Source organism: Rhinoderma darwinii, chromosome 10, assembly GCF_050947455.1.
Source record: "Rhinoderma darwinii isolate aRhiDar2 chromosome 10, aRhiDar2.hap1, whole genome shotgun sequence".
NCBI lineage: Eukaryota > Metazoa > Chordata > Amphibia > Anura > Rhinodermatidae > Rhinoderma > Rhinoderma darwinii.
Window position 1 is genome coordinate 76836367 of NC_134696.1, and position 22201 is coordinate 76858567.

A 22201-nucleotide genomic window follows, 5' to 3' on the forward strand; every position below is an offset into this window, starting at 1 on the left:
TCCAGGCATCCTGGGTACCATTCACCTCATTGCTAGAAACTATTGGTGGCCTGGATTGCCTAAAGATGTTAAAGCCTAGGTCGCCGCTTGTGAAATTGGTGCCAGGTCCAAGACTCCCAGGTCCTGACCAGCGGGCTTACTTTGTTCTTTGCCCATTCCCCCGAGACCTTGGACCCATATCTCCATGGATTTTATAACCGATCTGCCTCCATCTCAAGGCAAGTCGGTGGTGTGGGTTGTAGTAGACCGCTTTAGTAAGATGTGCCACTTTGTGCCCCTCAAGAAACTACACAATGCCAAGACGTTAGCTACCTTGTTTGTCAAACACATCCTGCATCTCCACGGTGTTCCTGTCAATGTTGTTTCTAACAGAGGGGTACAATTTGTTTCATTGTTAAAGAAAGCTTTCTGTAAAAAGTTGGAGATTGATCTGTCCTTCTCCCCGGCCTTCCATCCTGAAACTAATCGCCAAACTGAGAGGACTAATCAGTCTCTAGAACAATATTTAAGGTGTTTTATCTCTGACTGTCAATATGATTGGGTCTCCTTCATTCCCCTCGCCAAATTTTCCCTTAATAACCAGGTCAGTAACTCGTGCACAGGCATTTCCCGTAAAGATGAAACCTAATAAAATCTTGCTTCCCTTTCAGGTCTCTTTTGGTGGTAGGTCTGCTACCGGCAGTGCCTTCGTGGATTCAGGGTCTTCTACTAATATTATGTCTGTGGAATTTGCTATGTCTCTAGCTATGCCATTGATTGATTTGCCTAAACCTGTACCGGTAGTGGGTATCGACTCCACTCCTCTTGCTAATGGATATTTTACACAGCATACCCCTGTTTTTGAACTCCTTGTTGGCTCCATGCATTTGGAGCAGTGCTCTGTACTGGTGATGCAGGGATTATCGTCCGATTTGGTTTTAGGCCTTCCCTGGTTGCAATTGCATAATCCCACGTTTAACTGGGATACTGGGGATATTACCAAATGGGGTAATGATTGCATGACGTCATGTTTTTCTGTTAATTCTATTTCTCTCCCTGAGGAGGTGAACACTCTACCTGAGTTTGTTCAGGACTTCGCTGATGTTTTCTCTAAAGAGGCCTCCAAAGTGTTACCTCCTCATAGAGAATACGATTGCGCAATCGATTTGGTACCAGGAGCTAAGCTCCCTAAGGGTAGTATATTCAATCTCTCTTGTCCCGAACGTGAAGCCATGAGAGAGTATATCCAGGAATGCCAAGGGTTAGATTCGCCCCTTTACTTCTTCGGTAGGTGCTTGCTTCTTCTTCGTAGGGAAAAAGGATGGTGGTCTTAGGCCGTGCATCGACTACCGGAACTTTAATAAGGTCACTGTAAGGAACCAGTACCCCCTTCCTTTTGATTCCTGATCTCTTCAATCAGGTTCAGGGGGCCCAATGGTTCTCTAAGTTTGATCTACGGGGGGCTTATAACCTTATCCGCATTAAAGAGGGGGATGTGTGGAAGACTGCGTTTAACACTCCCGAAGGTCATTTCGAATACCTCATCATGCCCTTTGGGTTGTGTAATGCTCCCGCGGTCTTCCAGAATTTCATAAATGAGGTTTTAAGAGACTACCTGGGGGTATTTCTTGTAGTGTACCTTGATGACATACTTGTGTTTTCCAAGGACTGGTCCTCCCACATTGAGCATGTCAGGAAGGTGCTCCAGGTCCTTCGGGAAAACATACTGTTTGCTAAGACTGAAAAATGTGTGTTTGGGGTGCAAGAGATACCATTTTTGGGTCAAATCCTCACTCCTCATGAATTCCGCATGGACCCTGCCAAGGTCCAGGCTGTGGCGGAATGGGTCCAACCTGCCTCCCTGAAGGCGTTACAGTGCTTCCTGGGGTTTGCTAATTATTACAGGAGATTTATTGCTAACTTCTCGGTCATCGCTAAGCCTCTTACGGATCTCACTGGCAAAGATGCTGATCTCCTCCACTGGCCTCCTGAGGCTGTCCAGGCTTTTGAGGTCCTTAAGAAGTGCTTTATCTCGGCCCCAGTGCTGGTTCAGCCCAACCAAATGGAGCCATACATCGTGGAGGTTGACGCCTCCGAGGTGGGAGTGGGTTCTGTCTTGTCCCAGGGTACCAGGTCCCTCACTCATCTCCGTCCCTGTGCCTACTTCTCCAGGAAGTTTTCACCCACTGAGAGTAACTATGATATTGGCAACCGCGAACTCTTAGCCATTAAATGGGCATTTGAAGAGTGGCACCACTTCCTGGAGGGGGCTAGGCACCAGGTAACGGTCCTTACCGACCACAAGAATCTGGTTTTCTTAGAATCTGCCCGGAGGTTAAACCCGAGACATGCTCGATGGGCGTTATTTTTTACCAGATTCAACTTTTTGGTCACCTATTGGGCTGGGTCTAAAAATATTAAGGCTGACGCACTGTCGTGTAGCTTCATGGCCAGCCCTCCTTCGGAGGAAGATCCTGCTTGTATTTTGCCTCCAGATATAATCATTTCCTCTATTGATTCTGATTTAGTCTCCGAAATTGCGGCTGATCAAGGTTCAGCTCCCGGGAACCTTACTGAGAACAAGCTGTTTGTTCCCCTGCAACTCCGGCTAAGGGTACTTAGGGAAAATCATGACTCTGGGTTGCTTAAAGGGAATGTGTTGCCTGCAAAACATGTTTTTTTTTTTTTAGTTAAACAATTAGTGTATAGGTGATTAAACATTGTTCTAATTTTTTTTTTTTTTCACGAGTCAGGAAATATTATAAATTGGATTCAATTGGATTCTAATTTATAATATTTCCCATTGCTGGTCACTAGATGGAGCCATTCCCAAAATTGCCTCATTGCATGTGGTAAAGCAACCACATTTCTTTATGCTGCAAAATTGGGTAAAAAACCCTCGCTCTAGTGAGCTCTCAGCATCCCCCCCTCCTTTATCCTGGCTAGTGCTGGGAGAAACGAGGGGTTTGAACGGTCTAACCTCCTACACTGTGTGTCGCCATTTTTTGAGCTAACACACAGTGTAGAAGGTTTACATACAGTAGTAAACACACACTGAAACACAAACATACATAGAAATCCCTTACCTGCTCCAGTCGCCGCCGCTCCCTCCGGTCCATCCGCTCCGTCTGCTGCCGCTGCTCCATGTGCACAAGTCCGGAAGCCGCGACCGGAAGTAGTAATCTTACTGACCGGCCGCGACTTCCGGTCCACAGGAAAATGGCGCCGGACGGCGCGCATTTCAAATTGAACTGTGTGGGAGCGGCGCATGCGCCGTTCCCACATAGCGGCGTACATGTTAGTGGATGGAACGGGCCCCGTTCACAGTCCCTATGGGACTGGAGCTGCCGTATTCCATGTCTGTATGTGTCGTTAATCGACACATACAGAAATGGAAAAAAAAATGGCAGCCCCCATAGGGAAGAAAAAGTGTCAAAATAAGAAAAAGTAACACACAAACTCACAAATGAATCCAAACATTTTTAATAAAGCACTAATATCTTTAACATATTAAAAAAAAAATTGTGGTAACACTGTTCCTTTAAAGATGTTAAGGCCTACGTCACCGCTTGTGAGGTTTGTGCTAGGTCAAAGACTCCCAGGTCCCGACCAGCAGGCTTACTATGTTCTTCGCCCATTCCCCAGAGACCTTGGACCCATATCTCCATGGATTTTATCACTGATTTGCCTCCATCTCAAGGCAAGTCGGTGGTGTGGGTGGTATTAGACCGCTTCAGTAAAATAAGCCACTTTGTGCCCCTCAAGAAACTACCCAATGCTAAGACATTAGCTACCTTGTTTGTCAAACACATCCTTAGTCTCCATGGGGTTCCTGTCAATATTGTTTCTGACAGAGGGGTACAATTTGTTTCAATGTTTTGGACAGCCTTCTGTAAAAAGTTGGAGATTGATCTGTCCTTCTTCTCGGCTTTCCATCCTGAAACTTATGGCCAAACGGAGAGGACTAATCAGTCTCTAGAACAATATGTAAGGTGTTTTATCTCTGACTGTCAACATGATTGGGTCTCATTCATTCCCCTCGCCAAATTTTCCCTTAATTACCGGGTCAGTAACTCGTCAGGGGTCTCCCGTTTTTTCTGTAATTTTTGGTTTAATCCACGGTTCTCCTCCGTTTCACCTGGTAGTTCCAACAATCCCGAGGTAGATGTCATTCATCAGGAACTGTGCACAGTCTGGGCCCAGGTTCAGAAGAACCTAGAGGCGTCCCAGAGCATACAAGAGACTCTACTAACCCCTTGTTTGTGGTACAGTGAAAGTTGCATTATGTCCAAGTCGAGCGTCTATGACTTACAGTTTAATAGTTAGCCTTAGAAACAGTGGTTCTGAACTTGCTGCCAATAGCTAGCCTCAGAAACATCCAGAGAAGTCAAAGACAGTGCTTCTATACTGGCTGCCAGGCGCTGAAACGAATGCAACCAAGATCGAGCATCTATGACTTACGGTTCAATAGTTAGCCTCAGAATTAGCCAGAGAAGTCAAATACAGTGCTTCTATACTGGCTGCCAGGCGCTGAAACATATGCAACCAAGATCGAGCGTCTATGACTTACGGTTCAATAGTTAGCCTCAGAAACAGCCAGAGAAGTCAAAGACAGTGGTTCTGAACTTGCTGCCAGGCACTGAAACGAAAGCAACCAAGATCGAGCGTCTATGACTTACGGGTCAATAGCTAGCCTCAGAAACATCCAGAGAAGTCAAAGACAGTGCTTCTATACTGTCTGCCAGGCGCTGAAACTAATGCAACCAAGATCGAGCGTCTATGACTTACGGGTCAATAGTTAGCCTCAGAAACAGTGGTTCTGAACTTGCTGCCAATAGCTACCCTCAGAAACACCCAGAGAAGTCAAAGACAGTGGTTCTGAACTTGCTGCCAGGCGCTGAAACGAAAGCATCCAAGATCGAGCGTCTATGACTTACGGGTCAATAGCTAGCCTCAGAAACCTCCAGAGAAGTCAAAGACAGTGCTTCTATACTGGCTGCCAGGCGCTGAAACGTATGCAACCAAGATCGAACGTCTATGACTTACGGTTCAATAGTTAGCCTCAGAAACAGTGGTTCTGAACTTGCTGCCAGGTGCTGAAACTAAAGCAACCAAGATCGAGCGTCTATGACTAACGGGTCAATAGCTAGCCTCAGAAACATCCAGAGAAGTCAAAGACAGTGCTTCTATACTGGCTGCCAGGCGCTGAAACGAATGCAACCAAGATCGAGCGTCTATGACTTACTGGTCAATAGTTAGCCTCAGAAACAGCCAGAGAAGTCAAAGACAGTGCTTCTATACTGGCTGCCAGGCACTGAAACGAATGCAACCAAGATCGAGCGTCTATAACTTACGGGTCAATAGCTAGCCTCAGAAACATCCAGAGAAGTCAAAGACAGTTCTTCTTTACTGGCTGCCAGGCGCTGAAACGAATGCAACCAAGATCGAGCGTCTATGACTTACGGGTCAATAGTTAGCCTCAGAAACAGTGGTACTGAACTTGCAGCCAGGCGCTGAAACGTATGCAACCAAGATCGGACGTTTATGACTTACGGTTCAATAGTTAGCCTCAGTCTGGGCCCATGTTCAGAAGAACCTAGAGGCGTCCCAGAGCATACAAGATACTCAGGCAGATAGAAGACGTTCTACTAACCCCTTGTTTGTGGTATAGTGAAAGTTGCATTATGTCCAAGTCGAGCGTCTATGACTTACAGTTTAATAGTTAGCCTTAGAAACAGTGGTTCTGAACTTGCTGCCAATAGCTAGCCTCAGAAACATCCAGAGAAGTCAAAGACAGTGCTTCTATACTGGCTGCCAGGCGCTGAAGCTAATTCAACCACAATCGAGCGTCTATGACTTACGGGTCAATAGTTAGCCTCAGAAACAGCCAGAGAAGTCATAGACAGTGGTACTGAACTTGCTGCCAGGCGCTGAAACGTATGCAACCAAGATGGAGCGTTTATGACTTACGGTTCAATAGTTAGCCTCAGTCTGGGCCCATGTTCAGAAGAACCTAGAGGCGTCCCAGAGCATAAAGAGACTCAGGCAGATAGAAGACGTTCTACTAACCCCTTGTTTGTGGTACAGTGAAAGTTGCATTATGTCCAAGTCGAGCGTCTATGACTTACAGTTTAATAGTTAGCCTTAGAAACAGTGGTTCTGAACTTGCTGCCAATAGCTAGCCTTCAGAAACATCCAGAGAAGTCAAAGACAGTGCTTCTATACTGGCTGCCAGGCGCTGAAATGAATGCAACCAAGATCGAGCGTCTATGACTTACGGTTCAATAGTTAGCCTCAGAATTAGCCAGAGAAGTCAAAGACAGTGCTTCTATACTGGCTGCCAGGCGCTGAAACATATGCAACCAAGATCGAGCGTCTATGACTTACGGTTCAATAGTTAGCCTCAGAAACAGCCGAAGAAGTCAAAGACAGTGGTTCTGAACTTGCTGCCAGGCGCTGAAACGAAAGCAACAAAGACTGAGCGTCTATGACTTACGGGTCAATAGCTAGCCTCAGAAACCTCCAGAGAAGTCTAAGACAGTGCTTTTATACTGGCTGCCAGGCGCTGAAACGAATCCAACCACGATCGAGCGTCTATGACTTACGGGTCAATAGTTAGCCTCAGAAACAGCCAGAGAAGTCAAAGACAGTGGTTCTGAACTTGCTGCCAGGCGCTGAAACGAAAGCAACCAAGATCGAGCGTCTATGACTTACGGATCAATAGCTAGCTTTAGAAACATCCAGAGAAGTCAAAGACAGTGCTTCTTTACTGTCTGCCAGGCGCTCAAACGAATGCAACCAAGATCGAGCGTCTATGACTTACGGGTCAATAGTTAGCCTCAGAAACAGTGGTTCTTAACTTGCTGCCAATAGCTACCCTCAGAAACACTCAGAGAAGTCAAAGACAGTGGTTCTGAACTTGCTGCCAGGCGCTGAAACGAAAGCATCCAAGATCGAGCGTCTATGACTTACGGGTCAATAATTAGCCTCAGAAACAGTGGTACTGAACTTGCTGCCAGGCGCTGAAACGTATGCAACCAAGATCGAGCGTTTATGACTTACGGTTCAATAGTTAGCCTCAAGTAAAAAACAGTGGTTCTGAACTTGCTGCCAGGCGCTAAAACGAAAGCAACCAAGATCGAGCGTCTATGACTTACGGGTCAATAGCTAGCCTTTAGAAACCTCCAGAGAAGTCTAAGACAGTGCTTCTATACTGGCTGCCAGGCGCTGAAACGAATCCAACCAAGATCGAGCGTCTATGACTTACGGGTCAATAGTTAGCCTCAGAAACAGCCAGAGAAGTCACAGACAGTGGTTCTGAACTTGCTGCCAGGCGCTGAAACTAAAGCAACCAAGATTGAGCGTCTATGACTTACGGGTCAATAGATAGCCTCAGAAACATCCGGAGAAGTCAAAGGCAGTGCTTCTATACTGGCTGCCAGGCGCTGAAACAAATGCAACCAAGATCGAGCGTCTATGACTTACGGGTCAATAGCTAGCCTCAGAAACATCCGGAGAAGTCAAAGGCAGTGCTTCTATACTGGCTGCCAGGAGCTGAAACGAATGCAACCAAGATCGAGCATCTATGACTTTCGGTTCAATAGTTAGCGTCAGAAACAGTGGTTCTGAACTTGCTGCCAGGCGCCGAAACGAAAGCAACCAAGATAGAGCATCTATAACTTACGGGTGAATAGCTAGCCTCAGAAACATCCAGAGAAGTCAAAGACAGTGCTTATATACTGGCTGCCAGGCGCTGAAACGAATGCAACCAAGATCGAGCGTCTATGACTTACGGTTCAATAGTTTGCCTCAGAAACAGCCAGAGAAGTCAAAGACAGTGGATCTGAACTTGCTGCCAGGCTCTGAAACAAAAGCAACCAAGATCGAGCGTATATGACTTACGGGTCAATAGCTAGCCTCAGAAACATCCAGAGAAGTCAAAGACAGTGCTTCTATACTGGCTGCCAGGCACTGAAACGAATGCAACCAAGATCGAGCGTCTATGACTTACGGGTCAATAGCTAGCCTTTAGAAACCTCCAGAGAAGTCTAAGACAGTGCTTCTATACTGGCTGCCAGGCGCTGAAACGAATCCAACCAAGATCGAGCGTCTATGACTTACGGGTCAATAGCTAGCCTTTAGAAACCTCCAGAGAAGTCTAAGACAGTGCTTCTATACTGGCTGCCAGGCGCTGAAACGAATCCAACCAAGATCGAGCGTCTATGACTTACGGGTCAATAGTTAGCCTCAGAAACAGCCAGAGAAGTCACAGACAGTGGTTCTGAACTTGCTGCCAGGCGCTGAAAACTAAAGCAACCAAGATTGAGCGTCTATGACTTACGGGTCAATAGATAGCCTCAGAAACATCCGGAGAAGTCAAAGGCAGTGCTTCTATACTGGCTGCCAGGCGCTGAAACGAATGCAACCAAGATCGAGCGTCTATGACTTACGGGTCAATAGCTAGCCTCAGAAACATCCGGAGAAGTCAAGGCAGTGCTTCTATACTGGCTGCCAGGCGCTGAAACAAATGCAACCAAGATCGAGCATCTATGCCTTACGGTTCAATAGTTAGCCTCAGAAACAGCCAGAGAAGTCAAAGACAGTGGTTCTGAACTTGCTGCCAGGCGCCGAAACGAAAGCAACCAAGATAGAGCATCTATAACTTACGGGTGAATAGCTAGCCTCAGAAACATCCAGAGAAGTCAAAGACAGTGCTTATATACTGGCTGCCAGGCGCTGAAACTAATGCAACCAAGATCGAGCGTCTATGACTTACGGTTCAATAGTTTGCCTCAGAAACAGCCAGAGAAGTCAAAGACAGTGGATCTGAACTTGCTGCCAGGCTCTGAAACAAAAGCAACCAAGATCGAGCGTATATGACTTACGGGTCAATAGCTAGCCTCAGAAACATCCAGAGAAGTCAAAGACAGTGCTTCTATACTGGCTGCCAGGCACTGAAACGAATGCAACCAAGATCGAGCGTCTATGACTTACGGGTAAATAGTTAGCCTCAAAACAGTGGTTCTGAACTTGCTGCCAATAGCTAGCCTCAGAAACATCCAGAGAAGTCAAAGACAGTGCCTCTTTACTGGCTGCCAGGCGCTGAAACGATTGCAACCAAGATCGATAGTCTATGACTTACGGTTCAATAGTTAGCCTCAGAAACAGCCAGAGAAATCAAAGACAGTGCTTCTATACTGGCTGCCAGGCGCTGAAAAGAATGCAACCAAGATCGAGCGTCTATGACTTACGGGTCAATAGCTAGCCTTAGAAACATCCAGAGAAGTCAAAGACAGTGCTTCTATACTGGCTGCCAGGCGCTGAATGAATGCAACCAAGATCGAGCGTCTATGACTTACGGGTCAATAGTTAGCCTCAGAAACAGCCAGAGAAGTCAAAGACAGTGCTTCTATACTGGCTGCCAGGCGCTGGATCAAATGCAAGCAAGATCGAGCGTCTATGACTTACGGTTCAATAGTTAGCCTCAGAAACAGTGGTTCTGAACTTGCTGCCAGGTGCTGAAACGAAAGCAACCAAGATCGAGCGTCTATGACTTATGGGTCAATAGTTAGCCTCAGAAACAGCCAGAGAAGGCAAAGACAGTGGTTCTGAACTTGCTGCCAGGCGCTGAAACAAAAGCAACCAAGATCGAGCGTCTATGACTTACGGGTCAATAGCTAGCCTCAGAAACATCCAGAGAAGTCAAGGACAGTGCTTCTATACTGGTTGCCAGTCACTGAAACACATGCAACCAAGATCGAGCGTCTATAACTTACGGGTCAATAGCAAGACTCAGAAACCACCAGAGAAGTCAAAGACAGTGCTTCTATACTGGCTGCCAGGCGCTGAAACGAATGCAACCAAGATCGAGCGTCTATGACTTACTGGTCAATAGTTAGCCTCAGAAACAGCCAGAGAAGTCAAAGACAGTGCTTCTATACTGGTTGCCAGGCACTGAAACACATGCAACCAAGATCGAGCGTCTATAACTTACGGGTCAATAGCTAGCCTCAGAAACCTCCAGAGAAGTCAAAGACAGTGCTTCTATACTGGCTGCCAGGCGCTGAAACGAATGCAACCAAGATCGAGCGTCTATGACTTACGGTTCAATAGTTAGCCTCAGAAACAGTGGTTCTGAACTTGCTTGCAGGCGCTGAAACGAAAGCAACCAAGATCGAGCATCTATGACTTACGGGTCAATAGTTAGCCTCAGAAACAGTGGTTCTGAACTTGCTGCCAGGCGCTGAAACGTATGCAACCAAGATCGAGTGTTTATGACTTACGGTTCAATAGTTAGCCTCAGAAACAGCCAGAGAAGTCAAAGACAGTGGTTCTGAACTTGCTGCCAGGCGCTAAAACGAAAGCAACCGAGATCGAGCGTCTATGACTTACGGGTCAATAGCTAGCCTCAGAAACCTCCAGAGAAGTCTAAGACAGTTCTTCTATACTGGCTGCCAGGCACTGAAACGAATTCAACCAAGATCGAGCGTCTATAACTTACTGGTCAATAGCTAGCCTCAGAAACATCCAAAGAAGTCAAAGACATTGCTTCTTTACTGGCTTCCAGGCGCTGAAACGAATGCAACCAAGATCGAGCGTCTATGACTTACGGTTCAATAGTTAGCCTCAGAAACAGTGGTTCTGAATTTGCTGCCAGGCGCTGAAACGAAAGCAACCAAGATCGAGCATCTATGACTTACAGGTGAATAGCTAGCCTCAGAAACATCCAGAGAAGTCAAAGACAGTGCTTCTATACTGGCTGCCAGGCACTGAAACGAATGCAACCAAGATCGAGCGTCTATGACTTACGGGTAAATAGTTAGCCTCAAAACAGTGGTTCTGAACTTGCTGCCAATAGCTAGCCTCAGAAACATCCAGAGAAGTCAAAGACAGTGCCTCTTTACTGTCTGCCAGGCGCTGAAACGATTGCAACCAAGATCGAGAGTCTATGACTTACGGTTCAATAGTTAGCCTCAGAAACAGCCAGAGAAATCAAAGACAGTGTTTCTATACTGGCTGCCAGGCGCTGAAAAGAATGCAACCAAGATCGAGCGTCTATGACTTACGGGTCAATAGCTAGCCTTAGAAACATCCAGAGAAGTCAAAGACAGTGCTTCTATACTGGCTGCCAGGCGCTGAATGAATGCAACCAAGATCGAGCGTCTATGACTTACGGGTCAATAGTTAGCCTCAGAAACAGCCAGAGAAGTCAAAGACAGTGCTTCTATACTGGCTGCCAGGCGCTGGATCAAATGCAAGCAAGATCGAGCGTCTATGACTTACGGTTCAATAGTTAGCCTCAGAAACAGCCAGAGAAGGCAAAGACAGTGGTTCTGAACTTGCTGCCAGGCGCTGAAACAAAAGCAACCAAGATCGAGCGTCTATGACTTACGGGTCAATAGCTAGCCTCAGAAACATCCAGAGAAGTCAAGGACAGTGCTTCTATACTGGTTGCCAGTCACTGAAACACATGTAACCAAGATCGAGCGTCTATAACTTACGGGTCAATAGCTAGCCTCAGAAACCTCCAGAGAAGTCAAAGACAGTGCTTCTATACTGGCTGCCAGGCGCTGAAACGAATGCAACCAAGATCGAGCGTCTGTGACTTACGGTTCAAGAATTAGCCTCAGAAACAGTGGTTCTGAACATGCTGCCAATAGCTCGCCTGGGAAACATCCAGAGAAGTCCAAGATAGTGTTTTTTAGACTGGCTGCCACGAGCTGAAACAAATGCAACCAAGAGCGAGCGTCTATGAGTTACGGTTCAAGAGTTATTCTCAGAAACATGGTTCTGAACTTTGCTGCCAGCCGCGAAAGCGAAAGTAACCAAGATCGAGCGTCTAGGATTTACTTGTCAATAGCTCGCCTGGGAAACATCCAGAGAAGTCAAAGACAGTGCTTTTATACTAATTGGCAGGCGCTGAAACGAATGCCACCAAGATCGAGCGTCTATGACGTATGGTTCAAGAAATAGCCTCAGAAACAGTGGTTCTGAACATGCTGCCAATAGCTCGCCTGGGAAACATCCAGAGAAGTCAAAGACAGTGCTTCTATACTAATTGCCAGTCGCTGAAACGAATGCAACCAAGATCGAGCGTCTATGACTTACGGGTCAATAGTTAGCCTCAGAAACAGCCAGAGAAGTCAAAGACAGTGGTTCTGAACTTGCTGCCAGGCGCTGAAACGAAAGCAACCACGATCGAGCGTCTATGACTTACGGGTCAATAGCTAGCCTCAGAAACATCCAGAGAAGTCAAAGACAGTGCTTCTATACTGGTTGCCAGGCACTGAAACGAATGCAACCAAGATCGAGCTTCTATAACTTACGGGTCAATAGCTAGCCTCAGAAACATCCAGAGAAGTCAAAGACAGTGCTTCTTTACTGGCTGCCAGGCGCTGAAACGAATGCAACCATGATTGAGCGTCTATGACTTACGGTTCAATAGTTAGTCTCAGAAACAGTGGTTCTGAACTTGCTGCCAGGCGCTGAAACGAAAGCAACCAAGATCGAGCCTCTATGACTTACGGTTCAATAGTTAGCCTCAGAAACAGCCAGAGAAGTCAAAGACATTGGTTCTGAACTTGCTGCCAGGCGCTGAAACAAAAGCAACCAAGATCGAGCGTCTATGACTTACGAGTCAATAGCTAGCCTCAGAAACATCCAGAGAAGTCAAAGACAGTGCTTCTTTACTGGCTGCCAGGCGCTGAAACGAATGCAACCAAGATCGAGCGTCTATGACTTACGGTTCAATAGTTAGCCTCAGAAACAGCCAGAGAAGTCAAAGATATGGTTCTGAACTTGCTGCCAGGCGCTGAATCAAAAGCAACCAAGATCGAGCCTCTATGACTTACGGTTCAATAGTTAGCCTCAGAAACATCCAGAGAAGTCAAAGACAGTGCTTCTATACTAATTGCCAGGCGCTGAAACGAGTGCCACCAAAATCGAGCGTCTATGACTTACGGTTCAAGAATTAGCCTCAGAAACAGTGGTTCTGAACATGCTGCCAATAGCTCGCCTGGGAAACATCCAGAGAAGTCCAAGATAGTGTTTTTTAGACTGGCTGCCACGAGCTGAAACGAATGCAACCAAGAGCGAGCGTCTATGACTTACGGTTCAAGAGTTATTCTCAGAAACATGGTTCTGAACTTTGCTGCCAGCCGCGAAAGTAACCAAGATCGAGCGTCCAGGATTTACTTGTCAATAGCTCGCCTGGGAAACATCCAGAGAAGTCAAAGACAGTGCTTCTATACTAATTGCCAGGCGCTGAAACGAATGCCACCAAGATCGAGCGTCTATGACTTACGGTTCAAGAATTAGCCTCAGAAACAGTGGTTCTGAAACTGCTGCCAATAGCTCGCCTGGGAAACATCCAGAGAAGTCCAAGATAGTGTTTTTTAGAATGGCTGCCACGAGCTGAAACGCATGCAACCAAGAGCGAGCGTTTATGATTTACGGTTCAAGAGTTATTCTCAGAAACATGGTTCTGAACTTTGCTGCCAGCCGCGAAAGCGAAAGTAACCAAGATCGAGCGTCTAGGATTTACTTGTCAATAGCTCGCCTGGGAAACATCCAGAGAAGTCAAAGACAGGGCTTCTATACTAATTGCCAGGCGCTGAAACGAATGCCACCAAGATCGAGCGTCTATGACTTACGGTTCAAGAATTAGCCTCAGAAACAGTTGTTCTGAACATGCTGCCAATAGCTCGCCTGGGAAACATCCAGAGAAGTCCAAGATAGTGTTTTTTAGACTGGCTGCCACGAGCTGAAACAAATGCAACCAAGAGCGAGCGTCTATGAATTACGGTTCAAGAGTTATTCTCAGAAACATGGTTCTGAACTTTGCTGCCAGCCGCGAAAGCGAAAGTAACCAAGATCGAGCGTCTAGGATTTACTTGTCAATAGCTCGCCTGGGAAACATCCAGAGAAGTCAAAGACAGTGCTTCTATACTAATTGCCAGGCGCTGAAACGAATGCCACCAAGATCGAGCGTCTATGACTTAGGGTTCAAGAATTAGCCTCAGAAACAGTGGTTCTGAACATGCTGCCAATTGCTCGCCTGGGAAACATCCAGAGAAGTCCAAGATAGTGTTTTTTAGACTGGCTGCCACGAGCTGAAACGAATGCAACCAAGAGCGAGCGTCTATAACTTACGGTTCAAGAGTTATTCTCAGAAACATGGTTCTGAACTTTGCTGCCAAGAGCGAAAGCGAAAGTAACCAAGATCGAGCGTCTAGGATTTACTTGTCAATATCTCGCCTGGGAAACATCCAGAGAAGTCAAAGACAGTGCTTCTATACTAATTGCCAGGCGCTGAAACGAATGCCACCAAGATCGAGCGTCTATGACTTACGGTTCAAGAATTTGCCTCAGAAACAGTGGTTCTGCAACTGCTGCCAATAGCTCGCCTGGGAAACATCCAGAGAAGTCCAAGATAGTGTTTTTTAGACTGGCTGCCACGAGCTGAAACAAATGCAACCAAGAGCGAGCGTCTATGAATTACGGTTCAAGAGTTATTCTCAGAAACATGGTTCTGAACTTTGCTGCCAGCCGCGAAAGCGAAAGTAACCAAGATCGAGCGTCTAGGATTTACTTGTCAATAGCTCGCCTGGGAAACATCCAGAGAAGTCAAAGACAGTGCTTCTATACTAATTGCCAGGCGCTGAAACAAATGCCACCAAGATCGAGCGTCTATGACTTACGGTTCAAGAATTAGCCTCAGAAACAGTGGTTCTGAACATGCTGCCAATAGCTCGCCTGGGAAACATCCAGAGAAGTCCAAGATAGTGTTTTTTAGACTGGCTGCCACGAGCTGAAACAAATGCAACCAAGAGCGAGCGTCTATGAATTACGGTTCAAGAGTTATTCTCAGAAACATGGTTCTGAACTTTGCTGCCAGCCGCGAAAGCGAAAGTAACCAAGATCGAGCGTCTATGATTTACTTGTCAATAGCTCGCCTGGGAAACATCCAGAGAAGTCAAAGACAGTGCTTCTATACTAATTTCCAGGCGCTGAAACGAATGCCACCAAGATCGAGCGTCTATGACTTACGGTTCAAGAATTAGCCTCAGAAACAGTGGTTCTGAACATGCTGCCATTAGCTCGCCTGGGAAACATCCAGAGAAGTCCAAGATAGTGTTTTTTAGACTGGCTGCCACGAGCTGAAACGAATGCAACCAAGAGCGAGCGTCTATGACTTACGGTTCAAGAGTTATTCTCAGAAACATGGTTCTGAACTTTGCAGCCAGCCGCGAAAGCGAAAGTAACCAATATCGAGCGTCTATGATTTACTTGTCAATAGCTCGCCTGGGAAACATCCAGAGAAGTCAAAGACAGTGCTTCTAAAGTAATTGCCAGGCGCTGAAACGAATGCCACCAAGATCGAGCGTCTATGACTTACGGTTCAAGAATTAGCCTCAGAAACAGTGGTTCTGAACATGCTGCCAATAGCTCGCCTGGGAAACATCCAGAGAAGTCCAAGATAGTGTTTTTTAGACTGGCTGCCACGAGCTGAAACAAATGCAACCAAGAGCGAGCGTCTATGAGTTACGGTTCAAGAGTTATTCTCAGAAACATGGTTCTGAACTTTGCTGCCAGCCGCGAAAGCGAAAGTAACCAAGATCGAGCGTCTAGGATTTACTTGTCAATAGCTCGCCTGGGAAACATCCAGAGAAGTCAAAGACAGTGCTTTTATACTAATTGGCAGGCGCTGAAACGAATGCCACCAAGATCGAGCGTCTATGACGTATGGTTCAAGAAATAGCCTCAGAAACAGTGGTTCTGAACATGCTGCCAATAGCTTGCCTGGGAAACATCCAGAGAAGTCAAAGACAGTGCTTCTATACTAATTGCCAGTCGCTGAAACGAATGCAACCAAGATCGAGCGTCTATGACTTACGGGTCAATAGTTAGCCTCAGAAACAGCCAGAGAAGTCAAAGACAGTGGTTCTGAACTTGCTGCCAGGCGCTGAAACGAAAGCAACCACGATCGAGCGTCTATGACTTACGGGTCAATAGCTAGCCTCAGAAACATCCAGAGAAGTCAAAGACAGTGCTTCTATACTGGTTGCCAGGCACTGAAACGAATGCAACCAAGATCGAGCTTCTATAACTTACGGGTCAATAGCTAGCCTCAGAAACATCCAGAGAAGTCAAAGACAGTGCTTCTTTACTGGCTGCCAGGCGCTGAAACGAATGCAACCATGATTGAGCGTCTATGACTTACGGTTCAATAGTTAGTCTCAGAAACAGTGGTTCTGAACTTGCTGCCAGGCGCTGAAACGAAAGCAACCAAGATCGAGCCTCTATGACTTACGGTTCAATAGTTAGCCTCAGAAACAGCCAGAGAAGTCAAAGACAGTGCTTCTTTACTGGCTGCCAGGCGCTGAAACGAATGCAACCAAGATCGAGCGTCTATGACTTACGGTTCAATAGTTAGCCTCAGAAACAGCCAGAGAAGTCAAAGATATGGTTCTGAACTTGCTGCCAGGCGCTGAAACAAAAGCAACCAAGATCGAGCCTCTATGACTTACGGTTCAATAGTTAGCCTCAGAAACATCCAGAGAAGTCAAAGACAGTGCTTCTATACTAATTGCCAGGCGCTGAAACGAGTGCCACGAAGATCGAGCGTCTATGACTTACGGTTCAAGAGTTATTCTCAGAAACATGGTTCTGAACTTTGCTGCCAGCCGCGAAAGTAACCAAGATCGAGCGTCTAGGATTTACTTGTCAATAGCTCGCCTGGGAAACATCCAGAGAAGTCAAAGACAGTGCTTCTATACTAATTGCCAGGCGCTGAAACGAATGCCACCAAGATCGAGCGTCTATGACTTACGGTTCAAGAATTAGCCTCAGAAACAGTGGTTCTGAAACTGCTGCCAATAGCTCGCCTGGGAAACATCCAGAGAAGTCCAAGATAGTGTTTTTTAGAATGGCTGCCACGAGCTGAAACGCATGCAACCAAGAGCGAGCGTTTATGATTTACGGTTCAAGAGTTATTCTCAGAAACATGGTTCTGAACTTTGCTGCCAGCCGCGAAAGCGAAAGTAACCAAGATCGAGCGTCTAGGATTTACTTGTCAATAGCTCGCCTGGGAAACATCCAGAGAAGTCAAAGACAGTGCTTCTATACTAATTGCCAGGCGCTGAAACGAATGCCACCAAGATCGAGCGTCTATGACTAACGGTTCAAGAATTAGCCTCAGAAACAGTGGTTCTGAACATGCTGCCATTAGCTCGCCTGGGAAACATCCAGAGAAGTCCAAGATAGTGTTTTTTAGACTGGCTGCCACGAGCTGAAACGAATGCAACCAAGAGCGAGCGTCTATGACTTACGGTTCAAGAGTTATTCTCAGAAACATGGTTCTGAATTTTGCAGCCAGCCGCGAAAGCGAAAGTAACCAAGATCGAGCGTCTATGATTTACTTGTCAATAGCTCGCCTGGGAAACATCCAGAGAAGTCAAAGACAGTGCTTCTAAAGTAATTGCCAGGCGCTGAAACGAATGCCACCAAGATCGAGCGTCTATGACTTACGGTTCAAGAATTAGCCTCAGAAACAGTGGTTCTGAACATGCTGCCAATAGCTCGCCTGGGAAACATCCAGAGAAGTCCAAGATAGTGTTTTTTAGACTGGCTGCCACGAGCTGAAACAAATGCAACCAAGAGCGAGCGTCTATGAGTTACGGTTCAAGAGTTATTCTCAGAAACATGGTTCTGAACTTTGCTGCCAGCCGCGAAAGCGAAAGTAACCAAGATCGAGCGTCTAGGATTTACTTGTCAATAGCTCGCCTGGGAAACATCCAGAGAAGTCAAAGACAGTGCTTTTATACTAATTGGCAGGCGCTGAAACGAATGCCACCAAGATCGAGCGTCTATGACGTATGGTTCAAGAAATAGCCTCAGAAACAGTGGTTCTGAACATGCTGCCAATAGCTCGCCTGGGAAACATCCAGAGAAGTCAAAGACAGTGCTTCTATACTAATTGCCAGTCGCTGAAACGAATGCAACCAAGATCGAGCGTCTATGACTTACGGGTCAATAGTTAGCCTCAGAAACAGCCAGAGAAGTCAAAGACAGTGGTTCTGAACTTGCTGCCAGGCGCTGAAACGAAAGCAACCACGATCGAGCGTCTATGACTTACGGGTCAATAGCTAGCCTCAGAAACATCCACAGAAGTCAAAGACAGTGCTTCTATACTGGTTGCCAGGCACTGAAACGAATGCAACCAAGATCGAGCTTCTATAACTGACGGGTCAATAGCTAGCCTCAGAAACATCCAGAGAAGTCAAAGACAGTGCTTCTTTACTGGCTGCCAGGCGCTGAAACGAATGCAACCATGATTGAGCGTCTATGACTTACGGTTCAATAGTTAGTCTCAGAAACAGTGGTTCTGAACTTGCTGCCAGGCGCTGAAACGAAAGCAACCAAGATCGAGCCTCTATGACTTACGGTTCAATAGTTAGCCTCAGAAACAGCCAGAGAAGTCAAAGACATTGGTTCTGAACTTGCTGCCAGGCGCTGAAACAAAAGAAACCAAGATCGAGCGTCTATGACTTACGAGTCAATAGCTAGCCTCAGAAACATCCAGAGAAGTCAAAGACAGTGCTTCTTTACTGGCTGCCAGTTGCTGAAACGAATGCAACCAAGATCGAGCGTCTATGACTTACGGTTCAATAGTTAGCCTCAGAAACAGCCAGAGAAGTCAAAGATATGGTTCTGAACTTGCTGCCAGGCGCTGAAACAAAAGCAACCAAGATCGAGCCTCTATGACTTACGGTTCAATAGTTAGCCTCAGAAACATCCAGAGAAGTCAAAGACAGTGCTTCTATACTAATTGCCAGGCGCTGAAACGAGTGCCACGAAGATCGAGCGTCTATGACTTACGGTTCAAGAGTTATTCTCAGAAACATGGTTCTGAACTTTGCTGCCAGCCGCGAAAGTAACCAAGATCGAGCGTCCAGGATTTACTTGTCAATAGCTCGCCTGGGAAACATCCAGAGAAGTCAAAGACAGTGCTTCTATACTAATTGCCAGGCGCTGAAACGAATGCCACCAAGATCGAGCGTCTATGACTTACGGTTCAAGAATTAGCCTCAGAAACAGTGGTTCTGAAACTGCTGCCAATAGCTCGCCTGGGAAACATCCAGAGAAGTCCAAGTTAGTGTTTTTTAGAATGGCTGCCACGAGCTGAAACGCATGCAACCAAGAGCGAGCGTTTATGATTTACGGTTCAAGAGTTATTCTCAGAAACATGGTTCTGAACTTTGCTGCCAGCCGCGAAAGCGAAAGTAACCAAGATCGAGCGTCTAGGATTTACTTGTCAATAGCTCGCCTGGGAAACATCCAGAGAAGTCAAAGACAGTGCTTCTATACTAATTGCCAGGCGCTGAAACGAATGCCACCAAGATCGAGCGTCTATGACTAACGGTTCAAGAATTAGCCTCAGAAACAGTGGTTCTGAACATGCTGCCAATTGCTCGCCTGGGAAACATCCAGAGAAGTCCAAGATAGTGTTTTTTAGACTGGCTGCCACGAGCTGAAACGAATGCAACCAAGAGCGAGCGTCTATAACTTACGGTTCAAGAGTTATTCTCAGAAACATGGTTCTGAACTTTGCTGCCAAGAGCGAAAGCGAAAGTAACCAAGATCGAGCGTCTAGGATTTACTTGTCAATATCTCGCCTGGGAAACATCCAGAGAAGTCAAAGACAGTGCTTCTATACTAATTGCCAGGCGCTGAAACGAATGCCACCAAGATCGAGCGTCTATGACTTACGGTTCAAGAATTAGCCTCAGAAACAGTGGTTCTGCAACTGCTGCCAATAGCTCGCCTGGGAAACATCCAGAGAAGTCCAAGATAGTGTTTTTTAGACTGGCTGCCACGAGCTGAAACAAATGCAACCAAGAGCGAGCGTCTATGAATTACGGTTCAAGAGTTATTCTCAGAAACATGGTTCTGAACTTTGCTGCCAGCCGCGAAAGCGAAAGTAACCAAGATCGAGCGTCTAGGATTTACTTGTCAATAGCTCGCCTGGGAAACATCCAGAGAAGTCAAAGACAGTGCTTCTATACTAATTGCCAGGCGCTGAAACAAATGCCACCAAGATCGAGCGTCTATGACTTACGGTTCAAGAATTAGCCTCAGAAACAGTGGTTCTGAACATGCTGCCAATAGCTCGCCTGGGAAACATCCAGAGAAGTCCAAGATAGTGTTTTTTAGACTGGCTGCCACGAGCTGAAACGAATGCAACCAAGAGCGAGCGTCTATGAATTACGGTTCAATAGTTATTCTCAGAAACATGGTTCTGAACTTTGCTGCCAGCCGCGAAAGCGAAAGTAACCAAGATCGAGCGTCTATGATTTACTTGTCAATAGCTCGCCTGGGAAACATCCAGAGAAGTCAAAGACAGTGCTTCTATACTAATTTCCAGGCGCTGAAACGAATGCCACCAAGATCGAGCGTCTATGACTTACGGTTCAAGAATTAGCCTCAGAAACAGTGGTTCTGAACATGCTGCCATTAGCTCGCCTGGGAAACATCCAGAGAAGTCCAAGATAGTGTTTTTTAGACTGGCTGCCACGAGCTGAAACGAATGCAACCAAGAGCGAGCGTCTATGACTTACGGTTCAAGAGTTATTCTCAGAAACATGGTTCTGAACTTTGCAGCCAGCCGCGAAAGCGAAAGTAACCAAGATCGAGCGTCTATGATTTACTTGTCAATAGCTCGCCTGGGAAACATCCAGAGAAGTCAAAGACAGTGCTTCTAAAGTAATTGCCAGGCGCTGAAACGAATGCCACCAAGATCGAGCGTCTATGACTTACGGTTCAAGAATTAGCCTCAGAAACAGTGGTTCTGAACATGCTGCCAATAGCTCGCCTGGGAAACATCCAGAGAAGTCCAAGATAGTGTTTTTTAGACTGGCTGCCACGAGCTGAAACAAATGCAACCAAGAGCGAGCGTCTATGAGTTACGGTTCAAGAGTTATTCTCAGAAACATGGTTCTGAACTTTGCTGCCAGCCGCGAAAGCGAAAGTAACCAAGATTGAGCGTCTAGGATTTACTTGTCAATAGCTCGCCTGGGAAACATCCAGAGAAGTCAAAGACAGTGCTTTTATACTAATTGGCAGGCGCTGAAACGAATGCCACCAAGATCGAGCGTCTATGACGTATGGTTCAAGAAATAGCCTCAGAAACAGTGGTTCTGAACATGCTGCCAATAGCTCGCCTGGGAAACATCCAGAGAAGTCAAAGACAGTGCTTCTATACTAATTGCCAGTCGCTGAAACGAATGCAACCAAGATCGAGCGTCTATGACTTACGGGTCAATAGTTAGCCTCAGAAACAGCCAGAGAAGTCAAAGACAGTGGTTCTGAACTTGCTGCCAGGCGCTGAAACGAAAGCAACCACGATCGAGCGTCTATGACTTACGGGTCAATAGCTAGCCTCAGAAACATCCAGAGAAGTCAAAGACAGTGCTTCTATACTGGTTGCCAGGCACTGAAACGAATGCAACCAAGATCGAGCTTCTATAACTTACGGGTCAATAGCTAGCCTCAGAAACATCCAGAGAAGTCAAAGACAGTGCTTCTTTACTGGCTGCCAGGCGCTGAAACGAATGCAACCATGATTGAGCGTCTATGACTTACGGTTCAATAGTTAGTCTCAGAAACAGTGGTTCTGAACTTGCTGCCAGGCGCTGAAACGAAAGCAACCAAGATCGAGCCTCTATGACTTACGGTTCAATAGTTAGCCTCAGAAACAGCCAGAGAAGTCAAAGACATTGGTTCTGAACTTGCTGCCAGGCGCTGAAACAAAAGAAACCAAGATCGAGCGTCTATGACTTACGAGTCAATAGCTAGCCTCAGAAACATCCAGAGAAGTCAAAGACAGTGCTTCTTTACTGGCTGCCAGGCGCTGAAACGAATGCAACCAAGATCGAGCGTCTATGACTTACGGTTCAATAGTTAGCCTCAGAAACAGCCAGAGAAGTCAAAGATATGGTTCTGAACTTGCTGCCAGGCGCTGAAACAAAAGCAACCAAGATCGAGCCTCTATGACTTACGGTTCAATAGTTAGCCTCAGAAACATCCAGAGAAGTCAAAGACAGTGCTTCTATACTAATTGCCAGGCGCTGAAACGAGTGCCACGAAGATCGAGCGTCTATGACTTACGGTTCAAGAGTTATTCTCAGAAACATGGTTCTGAACTTTGCTGCCAGCCGCGAAA